The sequence below is a fragment of the Podarcis vaucheri genome (assembly GCF_965113315.1).
Source record: "Podarcis vaucheri genome assembly, chromosome: 17".
In the NCBI taxonomy this organism is placed as follows: domain Eukaryota; kingdom Metazoa; phylum Chordata; class Lepidosauria; order Squamata; family Lacertidae; genus Podarcis; species Podarcis vaucheri.
Window position 1 is genome coordinate 3,970,188 of NC_138755.1, and position 21,235 is coordinate 3,991,422.

The following is a 21,235-nucleotide window of genomic DNA, read 5'->3' on the forward strand; positions in this document are numbered from 1 at the left end:
GGCAGGTCTGTGTCCTTGGCAGAGACGCCCACACTCAAGAGGAGAAAGACCCCAGCCTGAGCAAAGGCAATTGAGGCACATCTGGACACTATTACGGCAAAGGTCTTGTTGGGGGCAGCAGCAGTGCCAGCCTCCCCTTTGGTGCCTCCCACACCCATTGTCCTCTTCGCAGCTCAGGATTTGGGTGGAAGTGAAAAGTCTCCCCTTCCTACTCTTCTACTTGTGTAAAAGGCCCTTGATCACAAGCACAGAGTCTGAGAAGCCCCCTGACCACAGCCCAGCAGCTTCCCAGCAAACGTAGCTCAGGAGACAGAGGGACTCTCCGCTGTTTTGCCCTTCCAGCACAGGAGTGTTTTGCACTTCTCACTTCCTTGTGAGGGAGGCAGGAGCACTAGAGACTCTTGGCACGTTAGTAGGATCTTTTTATTTACAATTGTATACTAGGTGGTGGTGGCTGGTGGTGCTCCTTGGGACCAGTAGGAAGGAAGGCAGGGAGGCCAGCAGCTGGTGGTGCCAGAACCAGTGACGGAGGGTGGGTCCCTGCTGCAAAGGAGCTTGCAATCTAGAATTCAACACAGGGAAAACAACTGAGGTTTCTCTCCCCTTCCTCAGTTGTTTTCCCTGTGTTGAATTCTAGATTGTAAGCCCCTTTGCAGCAGGGAGGCAAGGTGGAAAGGAGAAGACTGTGTACTTCTATGGAACACACAGTTCCCCAACATTCCCAAAGATACAGTGGTACCTCAGGTTACATACGCTTCAGGTCACAGACTCTGTTAACCCAGAAATAGTACCTCGGGTTAAGAACTTTGCTTCAGGATGAGAACAGAAATCATGCTCCAGCAGCACAGCAGCAGCAGGAGGCCCCATTAGCTAAAGTGGTGCTTCAGGTTACGAACAGTTTCAGGTTAAGAACAGACCCCTGGAACGAATTAAGTACTTAACCCGAGGTACCACTGAAGATGCTTTAGGGCAGGGGTGGTGAATCTGAGGCCCTTCAGGTCTTGTTGGACCACAGCTCCAAGCAACCCTCACCATTGGCCATGCTGGCTTCTGGGGCTTCTGGGAAGAGGAGTCCAAGAACACCTAGAGGGCCACAAGACCTTAGGGCTTATGTGAGGTGGGGGGATGAAGGAAGGATGGACCAGGCAATGAGTTTGTGTTTAATGAACAATAGTCGTCACCCCCCCACCGCCGCTCTTCCAGCATTGCCCAGCAGATTGCTTTTATATTTGAGTGAGTTTCCAAATTAGTTGGGGGGTTTGGAGAGGGAAAATCTACTCATCAAAGGTAAAAAATCCCACTGAGCGCAGGGAATGCCCCGAGGCAGCCTAAAGTAGCTCTTTGGGGAGCAGGCAAGATGTGAAGATAATGAGAATGGCGAGTTGTTGCTTAACATTATTGGAGCAATACATGTGTTATTTCTTGCTTTTTTAAAGTTTCCCTTAAAACATTATCAAAAAAGCATCATCAAAAACTGTCTAGCCAAGGGGTTGCCACTGCAGTGCCTGTGGGTCTTCCTTGGCACCCACTGGGTCCCCCCCCTCTGAAATTAGGCTCAAAAAAAGCCATAGAACCTGTGTGGGTTGTATTGAGCTAAGCTCTAAGTAGATTCATTGAAAATAATGAAGTTAGGCATGCCCATTAACTTCAGCGGAGTTAACTAGCATTCGATACAATTTTTGTGTGTGTGTGTGAGATACCCACAACAGTTCCCCCTGTTTGGAAATGAGCCACAAGCCTGAAAAGGGTGATGGCCTCTGGTTTAGTCTGTTGAAATTGCAATGAGCTGCTCCCAAATCTTTAACCCAGTTATGTATATCATAACTTCCATGATACAGTGGTGCCCCGCAAGATGAATGCCTCGCAAGACGGAAAACTCGCTAGATGAAAGGGTTTTCCGTTTTTTGAGCTGCTTCGCAAGATGAATTTCCCTATGGGCTTGCTTCGCAAGACGAAAAACGAAAACGTCTTGCAAGTTTGTTTCCTTTTTCTTAACACCATTAATACAGTTGCGACTTGACTTCGAGGAGCAACTCGTAGAACGCGGTGTGGTAGCCTTTTTTGAGGTTTTTGAAGACTTTGGTGATTTTTGAAGCTTTTCCAAAACTTCTTTTAAACTTTAAAAACTTTTTTGGGGGGGTTTTGGATTTTGGGTTGAGGTGTTTGGAATTCAAGGACTTGGTGTTGGGGCGGGGTTTGCAAGAATCTGAAGCTTGTGTGTTTCCCCCCCTGCATTTTTCTGATCTTCTGTGACCATTGGGCCACTCTGCTGTTTTTTTAAAAAAATTCTGGATTTGAATTTCTGTGTGGTGGGTGGCTGGGGGAACAGTTGAGGAGGGGTTTGCAAGAATCTGGAAGCTTGTGTGGTTTTTTTCTGCATTTTTATGATTTTCTGTGACCATTGGGCCACTCTGCTGTTTTTTTAAAAAAAATCTGGATTTGAATTTCTGTGTGGTGGGCGGCTGGGGGAACAGTTGGGGAGGGGGTTCTTCAGCAAGAAGCAAAGAGTGGAAGAGGAACCTTCGAGTTGTCCCCCAGAGTCTTAGAAAATGTACTGTACACTTTGTTGATTTTTAAATGTTTTTCTGTCATGTTTAGAAACTTAATTTATTGTTCCTTCAATTTTTGAAATGCTCTTTACAGTATGTGTGACTTTAAAGAGCACTTAATAAACTCTTGTTGTACCAAATTTGGCTTTGTTTGGACTTTTTTTGACCATAGGAACGCATTAATTGAATTTCAATGCATTCCTATGGGATTTCGTTCTTCGCAAGACGAAAAATTCGCTAGACGAAAAAACTCGCGGAACGAATTAATTTCGTCTTGCGAGGCACCACTGTAAATGAATGTATATGTGATTAGCACCCCTTTTTTGCCTGCTCCCTTTCCAATCACTTCTTCACAAGGTGAAAGCCTTCTTCAAATATTCTTTACTCTCTAATTTTTGTACATCTTTAGCAAAAACTGAAAATGTTTAAAATTTAAATGCTCAGTTCTGGCAAAAGGATATATGGGGATGTATTGGGCAGAGGTGCCGGGTTGCCCCCAAGATTGGGGGGACAACGTGTGTCACACGTGTGATGTCACACACACATCACATGAGGTCACACACGTCTCCTGGCGCTGTGTAAAATGGTGCATATTGAGGAGGCTGAAGACACCGCAGCCCCCCAGAGTTGGCACACCTGGTACTGGGGATGGGGAACCTGTGATCCTCATGTCGTTGGTCTATTTATAATTAATTAATTAATTAATTAATTAATTAATTTTAATAATAATATAGCACCCTTCATCTGAAAATCTCAGGGTGGTTCACAAGATAAAACCCCCATCACCTTTGACCTTTGGCCATGCTGGCTGAGGCTGATGGGAGTTGGAGTCCAGCAACATCCAGAGCAGAAAGATTAAGGAAGAGGGCTGGCTATATGAACCCTCCATATTCAGAGGCACTTGCCACTGAATACAATAGCTGGGGCGCAACGCCACAGGGGGGCTTGTCCTGTTGGCTTCCCATAGGCATTTTGTTGGGAATCGGGTCTGATCCATCAGGGCTCACGTTATGCCCGTATTGCTTCCACCCACCCGAATTTAGAGACATTCTATCCAAAATGACATTTCTCTGTAATTACAGTGAAACAGTCCTGGCCAAGGCTGTGGGTACGATTCTTCACGCCTGGTTTCCCAAAAGCAAGACCTTCCTTTGAGGCCTCTTGCTTGGATCAAGGCTGTGTTAACCCACCCGAATGCAGCTCTTAGATTTGCACCGCCGGGGGGGGGGGGAGGCAGGAAAAAGCAAGAGAACAAATTTGGAGGAAGCTGGTGCAGCTAATTACCAAGAAAAAAAGGGGGGCTGGGGGAGGGGCTGAGCACTCCCAGAATGCAAAGAATGCAGAGCTGTCGTTGCTGCTGAGATAGACAGGGAGCAGAACCACACGGAAAGGGACCTGGGTGACTCAGGAGGAGGAGTTCATTTGCAACCTCAAACCAAACTCAGTCGCTTGCCACCATAATGGTTAACTCTTTACCAATAGGGCTCGGCCCCAGTATCCAATCATTGTGCCATCCCAGGTGACAAGAAGTCCAGCAACTAGGTGTCATTTTATTCCACACAATCCCCCTACAGGGTGCTTCAGAGTTGCCAGGAAATTTCACTTACAATGCAATTTCAAGGGAGAATCGGGAAGTTCTTAATTAAAGAAAACATCTGAGGAATTCTGAGGAGAGGAAAAGGAAGGAACATTTCATGTGGGACATGGGGGTGGGGGCGCAGTGTCATTAGTTTGCCTGAGAGAACAGGAATGCCAGGCTTATACCCTGTAGGCTGTTCCTAACCTAAATAAAATTGGAGGGCAAACTCCCAGGCTCCCACCCCATTCGATTTCCAAAGCCCAGGAATAGATTCTACACCCAGGTTGCATTTCCACAAGGACTTCTGCTTGTGCAATGCAGTGTTCTCCCCCTCTTCTCCCTGCTCATGCTCTCTACATCCATTCTAGGGTTTCCCCCAAACTTATGGAGAGAATATTTGGGAGAACGTGGGGTGTGCGTGGGGGGAGGAGAGGAGGAAAGTCCTGTTGCATAAGCAGGATAGGGAGCAGGAATTGAATACCTCCATATGGGAAGGCCTGCTTCACTCATGCAGGCTCCTATGGGGTGGATGCCCTGGGGGGCGGAAATCTTTATTTTGTCTTTCATTTTTTAGATTAAAATTATTTGCATAATTTATTACTTTTGTTAAATTTTCCTTTGTATTAAATCAATTCAGAATTAGTCATTTCAGATTTCAATCTGTATTTTGTAAATCGCTATTTGCAATTGGACATGCACACACCTTATGGTGCCTGTGATTTTTAACTCTGAGTGGGATGATATTGGCAGGCTGCAGGCTGTTCTAAGGCAATGGTTCCCGAACTCCTTTCCACCCTCCCTAGACCGGTTGAAAATTGCTGATTGCTGAGGATCTTTGCAGACCACATGGGGCAATTGTGATGCTGTACAGTGTACACAATGGAGTTCAGGCTCGTGGACCACTGGTGCTCCCCTGACCACAGATTGGGAACCTCTGTTCTAAGAGCATCATGCCTACCAAATGGGGCTGGGTAGGGGAGACGAGCTGAGGATGTAAGGAAGGGGTGTGGGTGGTTCCCTTCCTTTACGCCCCTTTTGATATTAAAAATAGACCCCAGGCCTTTATACCCGGAGAAGGCAGACACGTGAGGGGCAAGCGTGGCTGCCACCGTCACGTTTCTTTTGGCCTTGAGGCACCCCAGCCCTGTTGTTAGTCTGCTCAACTCAAAACAGCAGTAGATTCATGAGGGATGTTCAGGAGGGGCAAGGCAAGAGGGATAGAGAATATCTTCATAAGAATATGAGATTCCTGGGGAATAAAGCAAAAAACCCTGCAGGGATCAAAGATCACATCAGGAATGTTCCTGCTGGCGTCATGTCCAATCTGGCCTACATTCCTGCAGCTGCTATCCAAACGCAGCTGGAACCAGCTCCCACAGTGAAGAAGATGAAGAGGCCACCACCATGCATGCAAGGGCCAGAAAATATTGCGAGCTCTTATTATAACAAGTTTGGGGGTTATAAAGCTATGTGTCATACTATCCAGGGTTAGAATCTAAGGAAGCTACTGAGCCTCTTGGGCTTGCTGATTGGAGGGTCGGCAGTTTGAATCCGCGCAACGGGGAGAGCTTCCATTTCTCTGTCCCAGCTTCTGCCAACCTAGCAGTTCGAAAGCACACCAGTGCAAGTAGATAATAATAATGATAATAATATTAATTTATTATTTATATCCCGCCCATCTGGCTGGGCTTCCCCAGCCACTCTGGGCGGCTTCCAAAAGAATATTAAAATACTATAATACATCAAACATTAAAAGCTTCCCGAAACAGGGCTGCCTTCAGATGTCTTCTAAAAGCCTGGTAGTTGTTGTTCTCTTTGACATCTGGTGGGAGGGTGTTCCACAGGGAAGGCGCCACTACCGAGAAGGCCCTCTGCCTGGTTCCCTGTAACTTGGCTTCTCACAGTGAGGGAACCGCCCGAAGGCCCTCGGAGCTGGACCTCAGTGTCCGGGTAGAACGATGGAGGTGGATAAACAGGTACTGCTGCAGCAGGAAGGTAAACGGCATTTCCATGCACTCTGGCACTCTTTATGGTGTCCCATTGCGCCAGAAGTGGTTTAGTCATGCTGGCCACATGACCCGGAAAGCTGTCTGCGGACAAACACCGGCTTCCTTGGCCAGAAAAGCGAGATGAGCACCACAACCCCATAGTCACTTTTGACTGGACTTAACTGTCCGGGGTCCTTTACCTAATTAGCACATGTAAAAGATAATTACATGAGGCACATTTCCTGGGTTGTGTATTGGACATGGTAATCCTAGCCAAATCAACAAGTGTCAATAAGTCAAACAAACTTCTTTGTGAGAGGACTGCCTGGGCGGATTAACTCTTAGGAGGGCAAAGCAAAAAGGAAGTAGGTGTCAGAATGCAAATGAATGGAGCCCTCTAGTTCATGGGTAGGCAAACTAAGGCCCAGGGGCTGGATCCGGCACAATTGCCTTCTAAATCCGACCTGCGGATGGTCTGGGAATCAGCGTGTTTTTACATGAGTAGAATGTGTCCTTTTATTTAAAATGCATCTCTGGGTTATTTGTGGGGCATAGGAATTTGTTCATTTCCTCCCCAAAAAATATAGTCCGGCCCCCCACAAGGTCTGAGGGACAGTGGACCGGCCCCCTGCTGAAAAAGTTTGCTGACCCCTGCTTTAGTTCCTCCCTCTGTAGATAAAGAGAGCATAGTTTAGGGAAGGGGAGTGGAAGCGATGTAACCAGGAAGCAGAGAGGAAGAATTTAGCTGGACGTGCCCTGTAGAGCAGGGGTCAGCAACCTAAGGCCCATGGGCCACAGGCCGCCCACGGGGGTCGTTTAACCGGTGCAGCACGGCATGGGGACTCGCTTCCATGGCACTGGAAATTACGTCTGCACAGACGTAGATGCAGACGCTGGAAATCATGCGCACGCAATCCGGCCCACAGAGGGATCTCCGCTGGAGTGAACCAGCCCAGGCGAGGTAAACCTTGCCGGCCCCGGCTGTAGAGCAAGAGAGGCTGCAGAGAAGGGATGCTGATGTGATTCTGGAATAAGCTGGCCCTTTTTGGGGTGCTGCTGCTGCTGCTGTGAGCCCCTCCATAGGTAGGCTCAAGTTGTAGATATGTAAATAAAACCATATATCATAAAGACACCCTAGCCCCCATTGTGCCTCATTCCCCAAGGAAACATAGCCCTGGCTAAGCATGCCTGCAACCCCCGGAATCTCAGAGATAAGGGTGGGGGGGTAACCATATGTATGGGCAACAGCACACACATACGCATGATTTAGAAGATTGCAAAGGGAGATGTTAATGGGGATGCTTTAAAAACCGCAAAGCCACCAACAAATCCAAAGTCTTCCCAAAGCCCCATTTCCCAGCCCCCCTTGGCTTGCCTCTGAACCCTCAACCCAGGGCTTCCAGAGATCAAAAGCTCTTGACCAAAAGAGCCCTGAACTCCCGGGCACACGGCTGTTCTAGGAATGCCCTCTTTCCACAAATCAAAATGAACTATAAACAAAGTCACAAAATTAGGGGGAAATGTTCTCAGTGGGGTGAAGAGCTGGTTTGTGAACTAGTCATGTCCACAGCATCTCGTAAGACCCAGTGAGGATTTAAATTTTTTTACACACACAGTCACTGTAAGAACATCAGCTGAACAGGAGAAGGGGCAATGGGCCAAAATCACTTACGTAAACCTCTCTCACTCTGCACTTGACATTTGGTGGCAGATATTCCCACCCCCCATGGCATGTAGAGCTAAATGGATATGGGAAGATAACTTATTTACATTGCATAGGCTTTCCCTGAGTGCAAATAGAGCTGTTTTATGCGATTCATTTTATTCATATCTATATCTATATCTATCTATCTATCTATCTATCTATCTATCTATCTATCATCTATCTATCTGTATCTATCTATATCTATCTACACATACACACATAGATACATAATCTATTCTTATGTTCTATTCTTGTGTTGTTTGCTGTATTCTTTATTAGGCAGTATATACCTTTGTGTATGAATAAAATAAAGATTTTATATTACATGGAGTAAGAGAAAGTATTTTCAACAAATCTGGCATGGCACATTAAGGAATTCAGGAATTTAGCATCAAAATGTACAAAATTGCTTTTCTAATCTTCTCTCGGGACCAGTACACAAACCTAAACAGCTCCTTCCCCCCCCCCGCCGGCCCCCAGTGGCAAATACCTTCTATCTGCATGTAAACTGTTCCACAGTCTATGGCTGCCTCCATACTATCCATTTAAAGCAGAAACCCCTGCAAAGAATCCTGGGAACTGGAGGTTAAGGGTGCTGGGAATTGTAGGTCTGTGAAGGGTAAACTACAATTTCCAGGATTCATTGCAGGCGGGAGTGTGCTTTAAGTGTATGGTATATACACAGCCTGTACAGTGGTACCTCAGCTTACATACGCTTCATGTTACATATGCTTCAGGTTACAGATTCCGCTAACCCAGAAATAGTCTTCAGGTTAAGAACTTTGCTTCAGGATGAGAACAGAAATCGTGCAGCGGCGGCGCAGCGGCAGCAGGAGGCTCCATTAGCTAAAGTGGTGCTTCAGGTTAAGAACAGTTTCAGGTTAAGAATGGACCTCCGGAACAAATTAAGTACTTAACCCGAGGTACCACTGTAATTCAGGAGTGGGCAGAAAATAGATTGGGATTTCTGACTTCCAGTTGTTTAATCATGGAAACAACAAAAGGATCATCAGAGAAATTACAACGCTGAAATGTTTGCTGGTGGGAATAACTAGGAGTAGATTTTAATAGGTTTGTAGTAAGTTGCCTTATATTCAAGTCAGACAATTGATCTTTTCGGCTCTGATACTCAAAATAATCCCTGGGCTCAGGATTATTTAATTCCAAATCTACTTCTTTTGCAACTAGTTCCAGGTGGTGGATCTTGGAGTTGTAGTAAATAATAGAAGTAGATCTTGCAGACTTGAAGTTTGCCCACCCCTGGTTTAGATTATATGGGATAAGCAGGGACAAAAACCTTAACATTTGCTGCCCTTTTACATTACCTGAGGGGATTCAACCACTGTACCTCATGGGAGGGTTCAGGGAGGACTGTGATATGGTTTGGTTGCTTCCGTCACCTGGAACTAGTTCCTCAGCAAGCATCTCTTAGCAGTTTCATGCCTGCTCTTGTTTAAGGACACCAGAGGCCTTCTGAGTGGGGGCCTCAGGCTAGAGCACCTGCCCCCCAGGTGCATCTGGCTCCATTGTAATATATATTTCAGCCACAGGTTAAGATGAACCTTCTCACCCAGGCCTTTGGGTGGAAGGAGGATACAAGTGTTATTCTCTGATTATATATTTTTTTATTTTTAAATTTTGATTGTGCTCTAGTACATTTGAATGTAATGTTTATAGTGATTTTGTCTGTACCTTGTCCTAGGACCATAAGGTGAATTGGGGCATGGTTAGAAATAGAAATAACACATAAATAATGCTGTAGTTTATAATGCACAGATTGCAGGGTAGGTGGTGGTGTGTGAGTAATTGCAGCGAGGGAATATATTATTTGGTCTCTTGATCTATTCTGTCCAGGATAGGTGCAAGGCAGACTAGGTGGAGAAAGGCGAGTTTTGGGCAGGACTTTAGGAACATGGACCTGGAGTGGTTAGTTCATCAGGAAAAAACCTGACACTGAGCCTTAAGGAGCAGCAACAGCAACAACAACAGCAACACCAACTGTATCCTAATTGCTAGCCTTGCCCCGCTGGGCCTAACCCACTCTAAGATCTTATCCACGCTTACCTTTCCTCCACTCTTTCCAGGCACAATCTGTGCTTTAAAACTTTTATCCGAGTGTCCTTTTGTTGCCGCAGAGCTTTCCCCATGAAGACATGCTTTTTATTTTTATTTTTATAATATTTTATTAGGTTTTATCAACAGAAAAGTTCAAAAAAATACAAAAACAGAAAAATACAAAATTACAAAATTCAAAAATACAAACATTAAGCACAAAAAAGAAAAAGAAAAAACACATATACAAGAAAACAAAGCTCCCTCTTTCTTGATTTCTCATTTGTAGTTAACTTATTTTCCTGACTTCCTCACGTCTCCCTTTTTTGTATCCCTTTTAAAAATTGGTTCAGCAAATTCATGTCCTATTAGTTTATCTATTATCAATCCCATCTTACATTTTACCTTATTGCTAGAGCCCCTTCAATGAATTGAAGACATGCTTTTTAACATACAATAGGAGCAAGCAGCAATCCACTGAAAACCCAAATTGACATTTGCTCTGATTGAGCACTAAGGTGCGGGTTTTTGTGGGGAATGCTTTGTGGCAACACCAGCAGCAACAAAAACAGACATGGAGCTTTTAAGCACAGACCTGTACTTGGAAAGAGTGGGGGGGGGGAGGGAGGTAAGAGTCTCTCACTCTGACCTCTCTGGGTCTTCTGAAATGGAGTCCTCCAAGTTTGAGGATGGCTGTGCCACATCCTTGGGCTGGAGGGGCACTGGCATCAAAGCCTTACCTGATGCAAGCACTTCCATTGACCTGTTGTCTTGCTTCTCTTCAACTGACAGCAAGCCACAGCGAAAGGTAACCTGAAAGGGCTGCTCTTTCACCCAGACATCAGTCAAATGGCCTGATGTACTCAACTGTCGTTGTACAGTGCCATTTTACCAGTGATGGACACAACCCAGCAAGAGGCTCTCCCGTGTAAGCCCCATTGAAACAAATGGGAGCTGTGCAAGAGCGCGGGTGTGGGAAGACCTCCTCCTCCTCCTAAGGAAGGAGCAAGAGATTGAAAATAGGCAATTGCCCAAGATGTGGGCAACTTGCAATTATACTCTTTGGGGGCAGCAATGTGGTATGATATGAACAGGGCAGGAAAATCCTTTAAACCTCCAGATTCTACAGCTTTCCCTGTCCAGTGTGTTCCATTCTTTGGCTGAGTCAGCCTTCTCAGAATCCCAGAATGGTAGAGTTGCAAGGGACCCCCAGGACCATCTAGTGTAACCCCTTGCAATGCAGGACCCACAGCCAAAGTATCCCTGACAGAGGGCCATCCAACCCCTGTTGGATGAGGGATCCCATGAAGGACCCACCACCTTCCAAGGGAGTCTCTTCCACTGCTCCGCTTACGAACTTCCAGATCCTCCAACTGCTCACAACTGGAAAAGGGCGGACACTGGCCCTACACATATTGTTGGGAATGTAACTCCCATCTCCCCTAACGACTGGCCATGCTGGCTGGGACTGTCAGGGTGGCTGTCCAACAATATCTAGACGGCCATAAATTTCCCATCTCTGGGATTAGATGGATCTGCAAACTGATCCAGCCATTCTTGTCTCACATTCTCTCTGTCTCCCTCTAAAGCCATTCATCCACGGGCTATGTAACTGAAGAGCATTCCCCCCTCTCCCCATGTTTATTGATCTCCTTAATCCCCTTGTATCGCAATCTTGTTTCTCTGTCTCTTTGTCTTATTCTGCCCATTGTTTGTTCAGAGGCCTAAAACAGCATATGCCCAGTTCCTTACCAACAAAATGGCTTCCCCCCTTTCATCTTTATCGCTGGTCAGTTTCTTCCACTCAGGGGAAGACAAATATTTTGCATGGCCTTAAACCAACACAAAAGCCCATCCTCTCTGGCGCCACATAGTCAGAGTTTGGTGACCAAATCCTACCCTGCCCCCATTATTATTATTATTTAGGGGGTGGGCTGGGGTGTCAGTTTTGTTTCCTCACCACCCTCCTGGCCCACTCACTCACTCATGTGGCTACTTTGAAAATAAGAACTGACAAGAAAGCCTGCCATTTTGGACAGAGGAGGGGGCGGCTGAAAACTTCCATCCTTGAGGCTGGGTGGTTTTCTCTCTCTTTTAATTCCTCCCCCCCCCCCATCCTTTTGGCAGGTGGTTGATGGAAACCACATGACGGTTCAGCCCCTGAAGTCATTTTTTGGGGAGGGAGTGTTTGTGTGCGCAGAGAGCGTGCTGTACCTCATTGAAACCAGCTTGCCTACAAGGGAAGTCAACTCCTCTCCCGTCCCTCCAGCGCAGCGCAGTCTCCTCCAGCCCCGTGAGAAGGGCTTGACACACACAGCTCCCGTCTGCAGCAGCAAAGAAGAAAAAGCAAAACCCACAGAGTCAGGGAAGAGGAAGAAAGAAGAAGAAGGGGATTTAAAGGCAGAAGGAAGCAGGCATTTGGCTAGAGAAGAAAGTCTGCCCCAGGTTGTGACACCCAGGACCACATTCTGACCCAAAGGTACCTTTTCTTTTCCTTCTGCACTCCGCTCCCTCCATCCCCAGGGTGTCTGGCAAAGTTTTTCACACGGACTGTCCCTGTGGTGGTTGAGTTAATGAATGGACCACACAGGGATTGCAGTCAAGGGGATGAAAGCCATGAACTTGTGCGCTAGACTCCCTTGCTCTCACTAAACCTTCACTTCCAGGGCTCCCTTGCTCTAACCATTAGAACTTAATTCATGAAATCCCATTCTCCTCTAGGAATGTTGCCTTCTGAGTCTACCCTTACCATATTTACTATTACTTCATTTACTTCAACCCCCCCCCCAAAGCCCTAAAAGCTTATACTACGGTAGTTTCTTTTTAGTGATGGGGAACAGAACCCAGGAGTCCTGGACGTCCCCTCCAACCACAGGAGACGTCTGCTTGGCACCCTCCCTCTGCCCTAAGCCTCATATAGATATGACTTTCACTGCAGTGTGTTTGTGTGTATCTGTCTTTCTGTCCATCTATCTACACTGGAATTCTTATCTGCTGCCTGTCGCTGCCACTTCCCTCAACTCTGCTCCCCTTCCCCACAAGCTGATGAGAATTGGGCTGTTAACAGCTTGCTCTTAAACTCTGTAGTTCTCAGGTTTCCGTTTGTTACTTTCATCTGCTTGGCAGCTGCCTAACCCTTCAAGAACAAGACAGGATTCCTTGGTTTTCGCTCTCGTTCCCTCGAACAATCTTCAGGGTTCCCAGGCTGTTGCTGCTGGCTTTCTTCTCCTTGGTAGCAAAATTTATAGATGCCGGGGCCACATTCTGACCTCAGCCATAACAATCCATTGAGGTCTCCTGTTATTCTTGCACCATTACCAGGGTCTCCAAACTCCTTTGAAGGGGTGGTTGCCTTGGCGGGGTCTTCTCTTTGCTCGATATGCGCAAAGCTCTCTTGCACAAAGCCCCATTGAAGGGAACACTGGTGGTGCAAGAACACAGTAGTGGGTTGGGCAACTTTCCAGAGTCAGAAGGGTCCTTGGAGGTCATAAAGGAGGACTGTGTGTGTGTGTGTGTGTGTGTGTGTGTGTGTTTGGATTTTTTGCCAGCAACTGTGCCAGTCCTGTGAATATTCCTTAGGGTCCCTAGGTACATCTTTGTCAGGAGGACAAATGTAAATGTGCGAACTGGGTGATAATGGGCAATGCCCTTGGTCACAGCATTTGGCAGTATGGGAATTGTAGCAGGGGTGCTGGTGGACTGCGTTCACCTAGTTAATTTGTTGCATGTTTTATGTGCGCAAGGAAACTTGAACCTGCTAGTGGGCAGAGAGGAAAATGTTGATTGTGTGCACGTTCCTAACGGATGGCTCGGTGCACTTCTATTCCTGCTCACCACAAATTAAAAAATATTGGGGTTAAAAAAAGGAGAAGTGAAGGTCAAGATTCTTAGGAAGCTCAATGCCACCAGACCCCCCTCCCTCTGCTCCATGGACCTGTGGCACACAGACAGCCCTCCTCATTGACTCCTGCATCCTCAGCACCAACCTGGTATCACAAAAGATCATCATAAACAGAACCCTGCTGGCTCAGGCCAGATGGATCTAATCTAGCATCCTGTGGTCAGCCAAATCCCACATGAAGTCCATATCTCATATTCAGAGGTATGTTGCCTCTTGATGTGGAGGTTTCACTCATCTCTTGTGGCTCATTGCCACTAGTACCCTACACCATGCATTTGGTTAATCCCCTTCTAAAGCGGTCTGAGCCATCATCACTACACTTCATGGGAGCAAATTCCTTACGTTAACCAGAGGTTGTGCAGAAAAGTACTTTTTGTTCTGCCCATTCTGAACCTACCGCCTATCAGTTTTTTTTGCATTGCCCTTTGTCCCAGGACTGTGCCTCATTTTCCCATCCTATACTGCTAGACGCTACCTCCTCTTTTAGAAGCTTTCATTCTCCTATTTCCCTTGTTGACTGTGGGGAATCCACCTCACTCCCCTAGCTAGAGATAGAATCCTGCAGCATTTACAGCCCCTCCCCAATTCCCACCCCACTTCTCAGTTTGCTAACCTCAGAGACCCTCAAGTTCCTCCTTAGACTGGATCTGGTGCCCACTGAAATCTGTGCCTGTGGCCCAGCAAGCCAGCATTGCATTATTTTATCTTATTTTTATCTGAGCAAAGCTGTTAGTTATGGATGGCATAAGATATGTACTTGGTTGGCTTGTTTGTCCAAAGTGAGAATGAAACATGAGCAGAGCAGACTGGAAGAGCTTTTCATTCAAAGCCAGCATAAATGTTTGCAAACCGGGACAGCAAATCCTGCAGCGTCTCCAGGAGCATCCATCCCACCCTTGGAAGCAATTATGTGGGGAGGCCCCAAGGGGGATAGGAAACCACAAAAACCGGCTAGTTTAAGCAAAGCCTCCTTGATCCTTTCAAAGAGTCCTGCGAAAGAGAAGATGCTAAATGCAAAAAAGAGGAGGAAGCTGGGTTATCAAAGGCTTATACTTTTTAGGGAGAGGCATCCAACTAAACGGTATTATGAGAGAGTTGGTGGCTATCATCGAGTGAAGGAAAATGGCACTGGGGGTCAGAATTTTGCAAGGCATGGTGGGGGCAATGGAAAGGGTTAAGTCGTCAATGTAAACGAGAGGCATCATGGTTCCTAACTTCATATCTGAGAGAGGAGGTCCAGCAGGCTAGGGCAGGGAGGGCTGGGAGAAAAACCCACACATGCTCATCAACTCTACCTCCTTGTGCCAGCCCCTGCCTGTGGAGCGTGCGGATTTCTTGGCACGCTGGCTGCTGAGCTGGCAGGCATGGCGCACTGCCTGCCACAGAACCACCAGCTTGGCTCCACATAGCCACAGATGCCCAAGACCCACAGGCTGCTCCCAGCCACGGAACATGGCATTCGGGCACAACCTCTCCTCACCACCCCATCTCTGAGCTGAGCTCAAATGCTTCTTAACCCTCCATTAGACATATGACACGCTGCTGGCGAAAGCTTTGTCTGGGTTCTACCAACACCATGTGTGCAATCTCTATCACACTAGTGATACAGATATATTACTCAGGGTCAGACAACCTGCTGATTGAGCTTCATCCTGATTTGTCTGCAGGAAGATTGGACAACATTGCTTTTAAATGAGCACCCATTTTGATTTGTTTGTGGGAAAGTCACATGACATCGCATCGGAGCAAATGTTACCCCACACTTCCCAGCATTTTCCTGTCACTTTTCATATTGCAAAATGTTTGATCTTTTGGGGAAGTAGGCTTATTGAATGAGACTTCCCAATCAACTGTAATTGTGCAACCCAAATTTGTTGGGACGTGACTGCACCTGAAAGCAGGGACAGTCTGGAAGTGCCTTGACGGCTGGTTTCATTAGCATCACAACTCTCAGTCTGCCTCTAGAGAGGCAGAATACCTATATGAACCCCACAGTCCACTGCACTTTGATGGGTCCTTTTGTCTGTTGTGGATCTGAGCTCCCTTGATTGCACTGGCTCCCCTGGTTCATACTTAATCAAATATACCAGGAAATACTATACACGAGGGAGGACAGAACATCTGTCAAATAAAGGGGTCCTACTTTCCACATGTGTGTTTGTGTGTATGATTATATAATCATGTTTTATTTCTAGGGCTTCTAAAATTTGCTACTAACATTAATCATTTGTACTGTGGTTTAGGATGTTCAAAGCGCATACATTGTATTGTAACATTTACAACAATCCAGTATGGCAGGTTGATATTGTGGGTGGCTAAATCTGAGCAACAGTGGCAAAGGCAAAGTTTGAACCAAAAGCTTTCCACCTCAAAATTGGAAGATGCAGTAGGCATGCTGTCACTCAGGCTGTCACTCTTATTGGTGTTATCATTGAGGAATCCCTGATAAGCTTCCTGGGAAGCACATGGCTCTCCGAAACATAGACTCAGGGGACTGCCCACAGTGGAGTTTATTGTGTGTTTGCAGCTGTTTGTGTTCCCATTTAATTTGCATAGTCCACATGAAATTATTCTCAAACAACACCAATCTCATGCTTCCCACCTGAACATTAGGGTTTACCTGATATGGGGATAATCCAATAAGTTGGGGAAAAGCAGGCTCCAAACCACGTCCCTTGGGTTTTTCCAGTCTTTTGGGGTGAAAGGCTCAGTTGTCACTTTCTGCTATTCCCCTTTCCATGCCCACACCTTCCTCAATGCTTTCATTTCTTTTTTGGCTGTACTTGTAACTATTTCAGGGGTGATATTGAATGGAGGAATAATTTTACTTTGGTCCGTCAGATTTGCACACAACCAGAAAACTGCACAAGCAAATTTACAGCTGTGTGTTTTTGCCTGCTTCTTGGGTGGGGATTTTTTTTAAACAACAACAACCGGGCACATCTGCAGCTCTCTATGTACATGCCCTGCTGGTACTTAATTGGCACAACAGAATCTAATTAGAAGGCAGGGACAAACACAAAAGGGAATGCCTGCTGGCATGAACGGGGAAGGCTATGCAAATTCAAATATACAAATTCTAATATGTGAGGATGTGGACAACTTTGGTCTAATCTGAATGTGGGAAAAGTGGATTAACAGCTTGTTGTTGTTTAGTCGTTTAGTTGTGTCCGCCTCTTCGTGACCCCCTGGACCAGAGCACGCCAGGCACTCCTGTCTTCCACTGCCTCCCGCAGTTTGGTCAAACTCATGCTGGTAGCTTCGAGAACACTGTCCAACCATCTCATCCTCTGTCGTCCCCTTCTCCTTGTGCCCTCCATCTTTCCCAACATCAGGGTCTTTTCCAGGGAGTCTTCTCTTCTCATGAGGTGGCCAAAGTATTGGAGCCTCAGCTTCCAGTGAGCACTCAGGGCTGATTTCCTTAAGAATGGAGAGGTTTGATCTTCTTGCAGTCCATGGGACTCTCAAGAGTCTCCTCCAGCACCATAATTCAAAAGCATCCATTCTTCGGCGATCAGCCTTCTTTATGGTCCAGCTCTCACTTCAATACATCACTACTGGGAAAACCATAGCTTTAACTATACGGACCTTTGTTGGCAAGGTGATGTCTCTGCTTTTAAAGAGACTGTCTAGGTTTCTCATTGCTTTTCTCCCAAGAAGCAGGCATATTTTAATTTCGTGGCTGCTGTCACCACCTGCAGTGATCATGGAACCCAAGACAGTAAAATCTCTCACTGCCTCCATTTCTTCCCCTCCTATTTGCCAGGAGGTGATGGGACCAGTGGCCATGACCTTAGTTTTTTTGATGTTGAGCTTCAGACCATATTTTTGCTCTCCTCTTTCAGCTTCATTAAAAGGTTCTATAATTCCTCCTCACTTTCTGCCATCAAGGTTGTGTCATCTGCATATTTGAGGTTGATATTTCTTCTGGCTAATTTGAATGTGGGAAAAGTGGATTTAAGTAATGCTTAAAGGTGAGCAAGCCCCAGGTCAGACTCCTGTGTCATTAACTTCAGTATTGCCTGCTTTGAATGCCAGCTGCATGATAGAGGCTGCATCTAGACAAAGCATGTACAGTACTAGGTAGGAATGCGTGAGTTGGTCAATGTCAACATTCTCTCATTTGCTAATACTGTATTGAATTTGGTTCCCCATATTTCCACTGAAATTGCATTCTTTTGGGTGAGGGATTGTCAGCATTTCAGTGTGACCACCTCCTAAAAAACACATATTTGTATGCAGTTGTGACTAATAAAACACATTATTTCAAGTAATTTCCCCGATATAATGTTTTTTGTACGCTATTTTCATGAATATATGCATTTTGATGCACACCTTCCCCTAATATAATGTGTTTTTGTTGGAGATTTGCAGCTCCAAATTTGGACAAGTGCAAATTTTGAAGGCTAGTTGTGTTCGATTAACCTATCATTTCAAGAAATGCAAATTAGGTAGTTTCTTTTTAAAAGGCAAACAAAACTGAACCCCCCCCCCACCCAATATTGAGCAGTCATACTGATTTTTCACAATATTGGAGGTTATGCAATGTCACCATCAAACAACTTTCTATTGTAGTTATAGGAGCAAGAAGCAGATTTGTTGTGCAAGAGTACTATTTAGTCATTGTTATTTATTGCAGTGTACTCACTTCCTTTGTAGTGGATTAGGAAGGTGAACTGCTACAGCTCAAAGTGCATATAATGGCATCGTCTCAAATGTGTGCAGAAATGGCCCAAAAGTTAAAATGTGAAATAGTAAAGTGAAAAATAGTCAGAGCTCCAGTAGAGCTCTAGTAGAAGTATCTCCTGTTCATTTTAAAACTGGAGATATCACAAAATGAATCCAGCACCTTCTACATGCAAAACATGTGCCCCATTGTACTACATCACAGTCGCCAGGTTCATGTAGCACAGTAAGGCAAACTATGGTTTATTGGAAATGTTCAAACATGCTGGTTCCCATCAGGCAGCTTGTAGCGCAGCAGCTAAGCCAAGGTTCCTTAAGCATTGTCTGCAGCCAAGAATAAGCCTTGGCTATAGATGGTGGTTAGGGATGCGGGTAGCACTGTGGTCTAAACCACAGAGCCTTGGGCTTGCCGATCGGAAGGTCAGTGGTTCGAATCCCCATGACGGGGTGAGCTCCTGTTGCTCAGTCCCTGCTCCTGTCAACCTAGCAGTTCAAAAGCACGTCAAAGTGCAAGTAGGTGGGAAGGTAAACGGCGTTTCTGTGCACTGCTCTGGTTCGCCAGAAGCGGATTAGTCATGCTGGCCACGTGACCTGGAAAAACTGTCTGCAGACAAACATCAGCTCCCTCGGCCTGTAAAGTGAGGTGAGCGCCACAACCCCAGAGTCGTTTGTGAGTGGACGTAACTGTCAGGGGTCCTTTACCTTTACCTTCTATAGATGGTGGTTAATGAGGAGAGAGCTTAACCATGATCTGAGGCTCTGATGACATGCTAAGCAAGCCTTGGCTGACTTCGCTGCTATGCTCCTCCAGCACATTCCCTTAAGGGCTCGCCCACTCTTTCCTTGTTCTGTGCCTAGAAAGCACAGCTCTGGGTGGCTTCCCACTTGTCCTTGGGTCCAATAGGTTTTCCATTTGCTGTAGCCCCAAGAAAACCTTCTCTCTACTGCAGAATCGGGTAAACTTCAATCTGACATTTGCTGTGATTCAACAGTAAAGAGCAGGACAAGTGGAAGTGTGAACAAGCCCCAGGTCATAGTTTGGCTTAGTTTTATGTGAAAACGTGGCTATTGACTCTTAAATCTGAGATTTATATGATCATGGAACATTTATCCTCACTCCAATTAATTAGATTCCTCCCTTTATAAAAGAAATTTGATTCAGGAGATCTGAAACAGCAAACTTGACTTGGGCCTTCTTTGATATAGCTTTTAGCCATCACAACCATGAGGGCTGGAAACCTACTTTTAAAATATTGACAGCTGGAATATTTAGGACTCTATTGTAGACAGAATCACTCAGAACTGTTCTTGGATCTAGAGGGTTCCTTGATTGCAGGCTTATGTTGCACAATGTCCTCTCATTGGCATTGCTGTTAAAAATATAATCCCGTCCCAAAATGGTTACATGTTCGGACAGAAGCCAAATTACTTGCGGTTTAGAGACAAATGTAAGGCGTGGAGTTTTGATGCCTCCCTTTGGTAAAGGGGAGTGCAGTTTGGTGAGCTGAAAGAGTACAGATGATGAAAGCCTGGTCTCCTACGTTTGTTTCATAAACAGCAAAATTTGGCTGGATCCCAGTGCATGGGAGAATGCTGTAACACAGAGGGAGCTGTGTAGTTACATTTCGGGTAACTGTAAAAGTGCCAGGATAGAAGCACGGTCAGGGCTGGCGCAATACTTTTTTGTGGCAAGAAATCTAAATCTAGCCACGAAAGTTCTGCTGTGCCTCCGTGGTCAGAGATGATACGGTTCTGCATATGCAGCCTGGACAGCCTCTATGGACAGCCACTGTGAGAACAGACGGCTGGACTAGATTGGCCTTTAGCCTGATCTAGCAAGGCTCTTCCTAAATGCCACCCGCCTCTCGATTTACCATGAGGGCACAACCCATTAAGAAGTTCTGCAGAGCAAGTCTCACTGGAATGCAATGGAGCTGTGAATGGGCACTGCTGTGGAAAATAAACGGGGTTAGATTGCAGGCTGTGAGTTAGGTCTCCCTCTTAGCCCAGGCTAAAAGTCAGAGAAACTTAATTCACATTTCTGCACAGCACAGTCTTTTAACATTCGTCCATATTACTTTTAAGGTCAGAAGTAAAGCAAGCAAAAATGTGGAGAGTTTTATATTGATAGTCATCAAGGCTGAAAAGAAGTTTCAGATCTTATTTGGTTTCACTTTGATTTTGTGGATGTAAAATGTACTGTATATTCTCAACATGCAGCCCGTATGGTTTGTTAGCTAATACACAGACCAGCTGAGTTCTTGCAAGGAGTTTCTAGCCGAATGCAGCTGCTTCAAACCCTTAACTGCTGAATGGCAGCACTTGGGAAATTTCAAGGCCAAAATAAACACTGAGCAGATGGGGAAGAAAAACTGGGGAGCAGAAAAGCAATACTGCAAAAAGGTAGATAAAGTAAGAGTTGCAGAGTGCTGTGGATGGTAGAACTGGCAGGTTTTGTGGCTAAGAGAGATAGGTGATATAGAAAAAATTAGGCAGAGTGGGCCTCTGAACATGTGTAGAGTGCCTTTCCTTCACTTCTGGTTACTTGCAGCCAGTGATTAAAAACAGAGGTGCCCAGGCTACATCCTGCCCAGAACCTAATTCCTCTGATAACACTGCCCCACTCTCATTCCAGAGTGTATATAAATATGATATAAATATGATGAACAATGGGGGTGCTGTGGAAGCACATCAAAACACAGTGTATCACATGTACCTTCTCTTCTCCAGGACTGAGTTCAGGGAAAACCAAGTGAGCATGCTTGCAGCATGAGC

General features: G+C 45.8%; 1 protein-coding gene and 1 long non-coding RNA gene across 2 annotated transcripts in view; one reads left to right on the forward strand and one right to left on the reverse strand.

Annotated features, from left to right (window-relative positions):
* Positions 1 to 401: 401 nt before the first annotated feature.
* LOC309522462 lies at positions 402 to 12,196 on the reverse strand. Its single transcript, XR_014215100.1, has 2 exons — positions 12,088 to 12,196; positions 402 to 562 (listed from the first exon to the last, which is right to left on the reverse strand). It is a non-coding gene; the product is annotated as an uncharacterized lncRNA (long non-coding RNA).
* The window catches only part of BGN (biglycan), a 52,770-nt gene continuing 43,642 nt past the window's right edge, over positions 12,108 to 21,235 (forward strand). Inside the window, exon 1 of the mRNA XM_082205733.1 lies at positions 12,108 to 12,352. The gene's annotated coding sequence lies outside the window, so the exon portion shown is untranslated. The remainder of the gene's footprint in view (positions 12,353 to 21,235) is intronic.